General features: G+C 40.6%; 1 long non-coding RNA gene across 1 annotated transcript in view; it reads right to left on the reverse strand.

Moving 5' to 3' along the window:
• LOC144456367 (uncharacterized) overlaps nt 1-9,426 on the reverse strand; it is a 37,050-nt gene extending 27,624 nt beyond the window's left edge. The window contains exon 1 of the long non-coding RNA XR_013485470.1: nt 9,362-9,426. This is a non-coding gene — a long non-coding RNA (uncharacterized LOC144456367). The remainder of the gene's footprint in view (nt 1-9,361) is intronic.
• Between the last annotated feature and the right edge of the window lie 565 nt (nt 9,427-9,991).

The raw sequence follows: 9,991 nt of genomic DNA on the forward strand, positions 1-9,991 counted from the left end.
TCACACAGCTAGTATGCATCTGAGGCCAGATTTGAACTCAGGAAGATGAGTCTTCCCAACTCCAGGCCCTGCACTTTATCCACCACACCACCTAGCTTCGAGGTAGGTTGGGTAACCCTTATATTCTTCTCAGGAGGTCTCTCCCGACTAGATGATTATTAATGAAAAGCCTGGCCCTTAGGGCAATTCCTGGGAGAAGTTTCTTATTAGCTCATACTGACTATACCAAGTTTATTATCTAACCATTCCTTAGTCTAACTCAAATTCTCTGCCTACTGAAATCACCATCATGGGTGATAGAGTAATGCTTAAATCACTATACCCTCCCAGACTTCCCTTTGAGGCTATCTGACCTATAATCCCTATGCCCTGGTTTGAATTGTGGTCTATAGAAAGATCAAGAACCCATTATAGATAGTTGCTCTAACAAGTACCATAGTATGGATTTGTAAGCCCCTAAAAGGCAAAGACTTTTACTTTGGTTTTTATTTAGTTAATACAGTATCTTTCACAGCATCATATTTATGCCAACACTCAAATTAAATGAGAAAATTACTTGCCCACCTATACTCCAAATACTCCATTACTCTAGTTGTTTCAAATATAGGCTATTCTTTTCACCCAAGTCTGATTTGCATAAAACTGAAGTATGGGCTAAAACGATATTCAGTGAGATTAGGTATATAATACCTGTGAGATATATATTTCTCTTCATTCAACAAGAGAGCCAGAGGTTAATATCAATGGTGTCAAAAACAGAAGTAACAACAACAAAAAAGGTTTTTCAGTTGGTTGGTTTTTAAAAACTAGATTATGAGGGGCAGCTAGGTGGCGCAGTGGATAGAGCACCAGCTCTGGATTCAGGAGGACCTGAGTTCAAACCTGGCCTCAGACACATAACACTTACTAGCTGTGTGACCCTGGGCAAGTCACTTAACCCCATTGCCTAGCCCCCCCCCAAAAAAAAAACTAGATTATAAGAAACAAAGGGAATCATAGGAGGGATGTGCTTACTGTTTGGGGGCAGATGGGGGTAGATAATGAACAACTACCAGAACAGAAAGCAGAAAAGGTAGAGCTGCTCAACATTTATTTTGCTTCTATAAAAGAAAGTTATTTTTTGGACTGTTGTGGTTAGTCCTTCGTTCTCAGAGAGGACCATGACATCAGGAAAATGATGCCATGACTTGCAATTGAATTGCATCTAAGTGAATGAGGGCTGTGCCAGGTCACCAGCCTCACTTTCTCCTCTGGAGTCATCTGGGTTCAGTAGCAAGATGTAGATCAGGATGACTGGAGATGGCCCCCTTTTAGACTGTTATAGGTTGATCAAAAACAGCTCCTAAGGTAAACTGTTAGTAGGAGAATTAATAGGAGAGCACTTCACTGCCATTAACGAGTTTGTCACCAAGTCCAGATGAGCTATATCCCATGGTACTGAAAGAATTGGCAGATATAACTGCTGACTTATCGTTAATGATCTTTGAAAGATGGTAGAGATGTGTTATTTGCCTTTCACTTTCAAAGAGGACCAATGACATCCCAGGGTGATATCTTGATTTGCATGTGAATTTGCATGTTAAGTAAGGCAGAGTTGTACAAAGTCATCAGCCTTACTCTCTCTTCCAGACTCATCGAAGTCCAGTGGTAAGAAAAAAGTCAGGACCACTGACAGCACTGCCTGGGATGCAGGGGATGACCTTGGTGTCTTCAATGTCTGACCAAGCTCTAAGCATTCCACAGCACCTGCTTCAGCTGCTTTCATGGCCATTGGAACCAACTGTTCTCATTCACCCATTCTGCAGGCAGAAGTCTTCACATGTTTGGGGTAGACACCCCTCTAACTCACTGACAGTTTTGAGGTGTCTGTTGGTTACCCTCAACCTGGTTTAGCCCATCTACTAAGATACTTTTATGATGATGTGGCTGCTGCACATGCTAAAGCTTCTTGGAGCCCCAGGTACAAGCTGAGTGCCAGGCGGACAACAAAGGTAGATGAGCAGCCCTGAAAAGGGCTTGACTCCAATACCTGGAAGAATTCTAGACTGTATTACTAGAAGGGGTGTTCTAATGAGCAACTAGAAAAATAAGTGGTCCCCGAGACTGCCACTACAACATGCACTCATCAAGAATAGCTCATACCAGTCTAAATTTAATTTCCTTTTTTTGGTAAGGTTATTAGATCAAGGTTTCTTAACCTGTGGTTCATGCATAGATTTCAGGGGGTCTGTGGACTTGGATAAAAAAGTTATATCTTCATTTTCACTACTGTCTAACTGAAATACAACATTTCCTCCCATTATGAATGTAGGCAACAGATATTATTCTGAGGAAGGGTCCATAGGCTTCACAAGACTACCAAAGGTCTCCATGATACAAAAAACGTCAGGAACCTCTGCCATAGATATAGCTTACAAAGCATTTGACAGTCTCTCATGTTCTTCTCCTGGACTGGACCATGAGATGTGAGTTAGACAATAGAACAATTAGGTGAATCTAGAATTGGTTGAATGGCTAGTATAGTCACTAATTATTTGGAGTCATCTTGGAAGTCTAGAACTTCTCTAGAATCTGTTTGGCTTGTGCTTTTTAACATTCATGACAACCAGAAGTGATATGCTTTTTTTTTTTGGCAGATAACACAAAGCTAGAAAGGATTTCAAACACATTGGTTGACAAAGTTAGTATCCAAAGATATATGGACAAGTCAAATCTAGCAAGGTGAAATTTAACAGGGATAAATGTGAAGTGTTAGACATGGCTTTAAAAAATCAACTTAAGAAGTCCAAGATGTGGGAAGTATAACTAGATAGAGATGTATCTGAAAAAGATCTAGGAGATTTAACAAATGTGTTAGCTCAATGTGAGTCAACAGTGTTTTGTCACCAAAACAACTAATGTGAACTCAGTCTACACTGATAAAAGACATAATGCCTAGGACCAGAAGAATGACAGTCCCACTATACTCAGCTCACATCTGACTATATTTAGATTACTATGTTCAGTTCTGGGCATCACATTTTAGGAAGGACATTGAGAAGTTGGAGAGCATTCAGAAGAAGGCAACCAAGGTACTAAAAGGCCTTTAGATCTTGCTGTATAGGGATCCATGGAAGAATCTGGGGATGTTTGGCTCAGAGAAGAAAAGACCTAGTGGGGCATAATGTCTTCAAGTCTCTGAAGGGCTGTCACGTGGAAGCAAGATTAGACTTGTTTTGCTTGGCCACAACTAGGAGTAACTGATGAAAGTTGAAAAATGACAAATATAAGATGATGTTCTAATGAGACTGATTTGGGCTTGATGTAAGGGAAATCTTCATAATGATAGAGCTCTCCAGAAACGGAATGGACTACCTTGGAAGTCGATTCCTCCTTGCTGAATATCTTCAAGGAAAGGCTAGTTGGTCATCTACTAGGTATGTTGTAGAGTGAATTCTACCATCTTGTGAAGCCCCTTTCAACTCAGAGATTCTGTGGAAATGGAGATGTTAGTAATTATACCACCTACTTTACATTATTTTGAGGAAGAAACTTAATGAACTGTAGGGTGCCATAGCATTATCAGCTATTTTGGTATCTGTAGACGGTTAGGTTATTTGGCTAGGATGCTCTGCTAGGTCTCATTCAACTTCTTTGCCACTAGCTCATTCTTCTCCCTGCCACGGTCGCAGATTACACTCCTGAACCTGACTATCCTGTTGACAGATGCTTTGAGTCACAAATGGAGCTGAGATAGAGAGTATGGACGACAATGAAGTATATTCATGCTACTGGAGAAAAAAAAAACAACGGGAAGCACATATTCTACTGCTGGTGAGTTCTGCCTGTGCTATACATGAACAAAGATGAGTGATGTGACTGAATTCACATCGGGGTTGTCTGGGAAAGTTGCATGAAGGAGGTGAGTTTTCAGCAATTGTTAGAAGGTAGGAAAAGGGGTTTCAGGCTCTACACCGTCTTGACTGGAAGCTGAAAAAGAGAAGAAGCCCTTTTCCAGTCCAGAAGCAACATCTTAAGAGCTAAGAATTTGATTGCAACTTCCAATCCATTCATTAAGGAAAACTTAAATGGCCCATCCACACAGTGTGTGAACCATCCAGGAGGGAGGGACAGCTTGATAGTCTCATTCTGTTGGAAACAGTGGCCTTGTTTATCTCAGACAGCCCTAGATTAAGCTGATTTTGCTATTTTTAATCTCTCCGGAAATAAGCAAAGAAGAGAGGCTTAATTGCAAACAGACTGAACTCTACATAGGAAATATGTAGGTCCCTTGAGGCACCTAGAAAGTGAAGGTTTGCAACTCAAACCCAATCCCTCCCTCCCCTACTTCCGTCTCCAAGGCACGTAGTCCAGGGACTAGAGAAACGCTGCGTGCTGAGCTGAGCATGGGTATAGGAGTGTCTCTGGCTAGGCAAACGCCTCAGCTGCCTTGGACTGAACAAAGCCCATCGATTTCATCCCCCTCCCACACTTCTCCAGAGACTCAGTCCAGAGCTGCCATGGATGTGGAGAAGGTGGTGAATGAGAAGCAAGAAGACTTTATGACTACAGATTACCACTTCAGAAAGCCTCTTACAAGAATCATATCCATGCAGGAACAGGTCCTAAATACCCCCTCCTCACTGTTTGGCTCAGAGTTAAGGGATATGTAGCCCTTTTAGTGCAGAGTTCAAATTTGTGGAAGTTGGGGCCACTTCTCCTGGCTGTAGCTATGTAATCTAATGGTTAAAATGCTGGCTCAATTCCTGGGACTCACTCACAGCTGCATTGCTTGCTTCTCTGTGGGAAGCTGGGCAAGTCACTAGGGCATGCTGTGCCTCAGTTTCCCTGCCTGTCAATTTAGACAACCATGACTGATGCTAATTCTGAACAGTTAGCCTGATGGTAGGACTGGGCACTGGAGGAAGTGGCAGGGATTGGGGGGGGGGGAGTTTGGGGGACAGGGTCTTTTAGATTTATGGCTTATAAATCAATGTGAGAGAGATAAAAATAGACCAGAAGCCTAAGGCCCAGAAAGGCAGCCAAGGGAGATTAGATATGCTGCCATTGGGAATCATCCCAATGATTTTACTGAGTATTTTCTCTTATAAACAGTCAGTGTGTTATTTTAACTTATATGGACAGGGCCAACCCTTGCTTGGGATTGGATGTTTAGGCTCTAAGCCTCTTGTGGGGACTGCTGTTGCTGAGGCCACTGCAGGAGCTGGGCTTCTTCCAAGGGAAATCCATGCGGGACTCCAGGGCTTGGCTTCATGACCTGACAGATGGTGGTGGGTCCTTGAGTGAGGGAGTCACGGTTATAAGTTAAGGAGAGTCATAGAGGGAAGAACAGAAACTTTCTTCTTATCTCCTTGACAGAAAGCTTTTATGGGGTTTGAAAAGCCACTTCTGCCCCCAAGTCCACTTATAGGCTGAAGGATTCCATGCAGAGGGTCAGGAAGCTAGACATAAATGCAGTCTGGTTTAAACAACCAATAATCTCTCACTAAATCTCAAGGTCTTTTCTCAGTCTTCATACCTCTCTATTGCATTGGACATTGTCCTCCTGGATATTCTCTCCTCTCTGGCTTTCTATGTTACTTTTCTCTTGGTTCTATTCCTAACTGACTTCTCCTTAGTCTCCTTTACTTGATCATCATCGCATCCCAGACCCTGAATGTACACGTACTCCCAAAGTTCTACCCTGGGATCCCTTTTCTTCTCTTTTCTACACCTCTCTCAGAGATCATTTCAGCTCCTAAGAATTCAATTATCATTTCTATGCAAAGAATTGTCAAACCTATCTAGCCAGCCTTAATCTCTTCTGAACTCTATCCATTTCCTCATTGCCAACCAGCTATTGTACATTTCCATCTGGAAGATCTATTGGCACTTGAAATTCAACCTGTCCAAAAGACCACTTACTCCTTCCTCCCCAAATCTCTCTGTTTCTGAACTTCCCAAATTCTGTTGAGAATACCACCATTCTTCTGGCTGCCACATTCATAATCAGAGAGTCATTCTTGACCTTTCATTCTCCCTTATCCACCATATCTAATCATTTGCCAAGATCTGATGATTTTACCTCCAGAAAAATTCTCTTACATGTCCCCTTTTCTCTACTCACAGAGTCACCCCCTTAATTCAGGCCCTTACCACCTGTCTCCTCCACTATTTCAAAAGATTCCTAATTGTTCTACTTCAAATGTCTCTCCTTTACACAACCGCCAAAGTAATATCCCTAACACACAAATTTGGCCAAATTATGTTTTGCTCACAAATCTCTAGTGACTCTCTATTTCCTCTATGAGTGAAGATAGACTGCCTTTTAAAGTCCTCCACATAGTTTGGTCCTAGGCCACTTTTCCAGATTTATTCTCATCATTCTTAAATGGGCCTCACACACATGTTCTTAAACTTGGTCCTCACACAAAATGTTCCCTTTCCCAACTTGGTGCCTTTTCATAAGCTGTTCCCCCATGCCTGGATTGTACTGTCTCCAAAATTCTGCTGCTTAGAATCTCTAGCTTCCTTGAAAGTACAGTCTAGATACTACCTCCTACATGATGCCTTTCCTACCTTGAATTTATTTTGTAGATAGATATATAGTTACATAGACATTTTATTTACTTGCAAGTATCTATAACCAAGGGCTCAGCAAAGTTTGTGTCCTTGGAGAGCAATGGTTTTGACATTGGAAGCTCAGCCCCTTTCTTCCCTAAGCAAGGAGAGCAAGAGGTACCTTTTGGGAGGGTATGACGTCAGAGAGGGAGAAAAAAGTAAGGCTGACAAGGAGCCCTGGGAATTAGTGGATGGTGCAATTGGGAGAAATCAGGATTGGCATGGGGGTAGAGGCAAGGGAGGCTGCCACTGCCCATCCTTACACTGTATAGAGCTTCTATGTCCAATGGCTTCAACTACAGCTTGACCATGGGCTAAAAATGAGCAAAGCTCCTAGGACCAGGCACAGTTTCTATTACCATGATGGGGGAGGGACAAAGGAAGGGAAGGAGGCCTATATTCCAAAAAGATCAAAGACAGAAGAAAAGGATCTATACATACAAAAGTATTTATAGTAGCTTTTTTTTGTAGCAAGCAAAAAAGAAAAAAGAAAAGAAAACCAAGAGGGTATCCTATTGGAGAACAGTTAAACAAATTGTGGCATATAAATGTAATAAAACACTATTGTGTTATAAGAAATTACAGAAATTATAGTTCCAAGGAAACTGGAAAGTTCTTTATGAACTGATGCAGAGTAAAGTGAACAGAGAACTAAGAGAACAATTTATACAACGACAAAAACATTATTTAGAGAAAAAAATTGAAACTGTTTAGAACTCTGATAAATGTAATAACCAATGATCCTAGAAGACTAAAGATGAAATGTGCCACTCAACTCCTGCCAGAGAGGAAAAGTTAAAATGAAGGGGGGGGGGGAGACATAGAGAGAAAGAAAGAGAGAGTGAAAGAGAAGCATACATTTTTGGGAAAGCCCAGTGTGGGAGTTCATTTTGCTGAACCATGCTTGTTTATGATGAGGGTTTTTGTTTGTCCAGGTTTTTTCATTGTTTGAGGGTAAGGGGAAAGATTTTGTAGAGAGACAGATTATAAATATGTGCAGAACTAAATAATTTATTTTAATTGTTTAAAAATGAAAGTACATTATTAAATTGCCTAAAAGAGCTTAAAAATTTATCCAGATATACATGAATTGCCCTGAACAAAGAATGAGATGAGAGAGTATTAGCAAAAAAAGAGGCTTGGTAAGTAGAGAGATAGTCCTTTCTCTCAGAGACACTTTACCTCAGTACACTCAGGCATATCTCCTTCCTATTGTCTCATTCCAGAGGAAAATTTAAAGAAAACGCTCCTCTGGGGAGTGGTGAGCGGGTGGGCCCTAGAGAAACTCATGCCTAAAGAGAAGAGTTGGGAAAGTGTGGCTCCAGCTAAATAAGGATGGGGGCCAGAGAGAGGAAGTAACGGTTACCTTGCCACACTAAACACCTCCAACCTTAACGTTTGTAACAGATGCAGGCTCTTTTGGGGACAAATTTTTCATCTTTTTTTCTCTATTTGGGAATTTAAATTCTGCTTTAATTCTTTCTTTCTATTGTTTCAAGTAGATTTTCCCCCTGCATTACTATGACAAGCCTTAGAAATATCTATTTTTTTAATTTTGAAAAAGTTTTTATTTAACTTTTTTGCGTTGTCATTTTGTTCTTTTAATTCTTTGAGTTAGAATTCAATTTAACTCATTGGTTTTGCTATTACTTGAAACATTTGTTTATAATTTTGACGTGCATTTCTTTGACATATATTCTTATTTCCTTTGCATTATATTTTATTTTCTTTTTCTCTCTTACTTAAGTTTTCCAGCTGGATGTTTTAAATCTGGTTTCTATGTATTAATTTCATTTGTTTTGGTTCCATTTAAAAATTTTTTTCCTCTCTATGTAATTGTCTCCACTGCACTCACTCTTTTTGTAACCTTGTGTTACATTTCCATATAAATACCTTTAGTTGATGGTGCTAACTGGAACACGTATTTTCTTGCCTGTCAATGTGCAAATGGAATGCCATTTTTATTACTCCATATTTTCATATTTATTTTATTCTTCCTTGGTATATACCAATTGATTATTAGACTGCATGACTAGTTCAATTTCATATTGTCATCAGTTGAATATTGTCATTATGGATCAACATTTTGAAAATATGGCTGTTGCATTTTAAATGTATCATTGATCATCGGGTGCTAATGCGCAGGTTATTGTTGTTTACTCGTTTCTGACTGTTCGTGACCCCCTTTGGGGTATTCCTGGCAAAGATACTGTAGTGGTTTGCCATTTGCTTCTCCAGCACATTTTATAGATGAGGAAACTGAGGCAGACAGGGTTAAGTGACTTGTCCAGGGTCACACAGCTAATAAATGTCTGAGGCTAGATTTGAACTGAGGACAACAAGTCTTCCTGCCTCCAGGTCTGGCATTCCATGCTGCTCCACCAATGTGTAGGAGACTACAAATATTTGGTTATGAAACTAAGGATATTGCAAAAGTAGTCAAGCACACAGTAGAAGAGTAAGGGGGATTATAGAATAGTTTATAGTGGAAAAAGAACAGAAGAATACATTACTTTTGTGTTCTATAAATTACCAATGCATTTGAATTTTAAAAAAAAACTGTCAAAATCCACATAGGAAAAGGGTGTATGAATTGGATTAGAATTGGCAATTTGGCAGCTTAAGTCCACTACCAGAATGAAATGAAACCCTCATAAGTCATTTAATAGTTTACAAAAATGTGCTTACTTAATTTAGCCACGGCATGGAAAGGACATAATACTTAGCTTAAAGAGATGTACCCCACCCCCCACCTCCATACCAAAATATGTCTGGTCTTCAGTACAGAGTATAGTGACTCACGTGGCCTTGGGACATCCTCCAAGTTTGAAGAGTTTCAAACCCACATGGGCGGGCCTCTTTTATACCCTTAGGTAACCAGGAAACCATTTCCATGCCCAAGCCTTAATCCCTTGGGCAATCAAATCTCAAAGACCGAGAAATTAATCTCACTTGCATGAGATGAAATCTTAGGAAAACCTAGTCCTGTCCCCGTGTCAGGGAATTCTGGTAAATAATATTGCACTTCTAGAGATCTTCCCCATTACTGACCAACCATAATCTCAGAGATGCTAGGAGTCTGGCATAGGCAATGTTGGAGGAAAAAGAAAGGAGAAAAAGTGAAGCTTTCAAAATTTGCAAGCAAACTACTACGACAAGAAGGAAGATTAGAAATTCCAGGCTTTGAGTGTCCTTTTCACAGGACCAACTTCTGCGTCTCAGAGTTCTGGGTCCTGTGGTGGGTGATGCCAACTTTTTGCAGTCTACAATGCACCTTCTGATATAAGGCAGCATTGATGAATAGGCGCAGTACCAGGACCATCAGGCCCACAGCACAATGATGACATTTCTTCCGTAGTCACATGCCCATCGTAGATCAGGGTCGTACTGC

Source organism: Phascolarctos cinereus, unplaced genomic scaffold, assembly GCF_003287225.1.
Source record: "Phascolarctos cinereus isolate Bilbo 61053 unplaced genomic scaffold, phaCin_HiC Scaffold_3;HRSCAF=262, whole genome shotgun sequence".
NCBI classification, from domain to species: Eukaryota; Metazoa; Chordata; class Mammalia; order Diprotodontia; family Phascolarctidae; genus Phascolarctos; species Phascolarctos cinereus.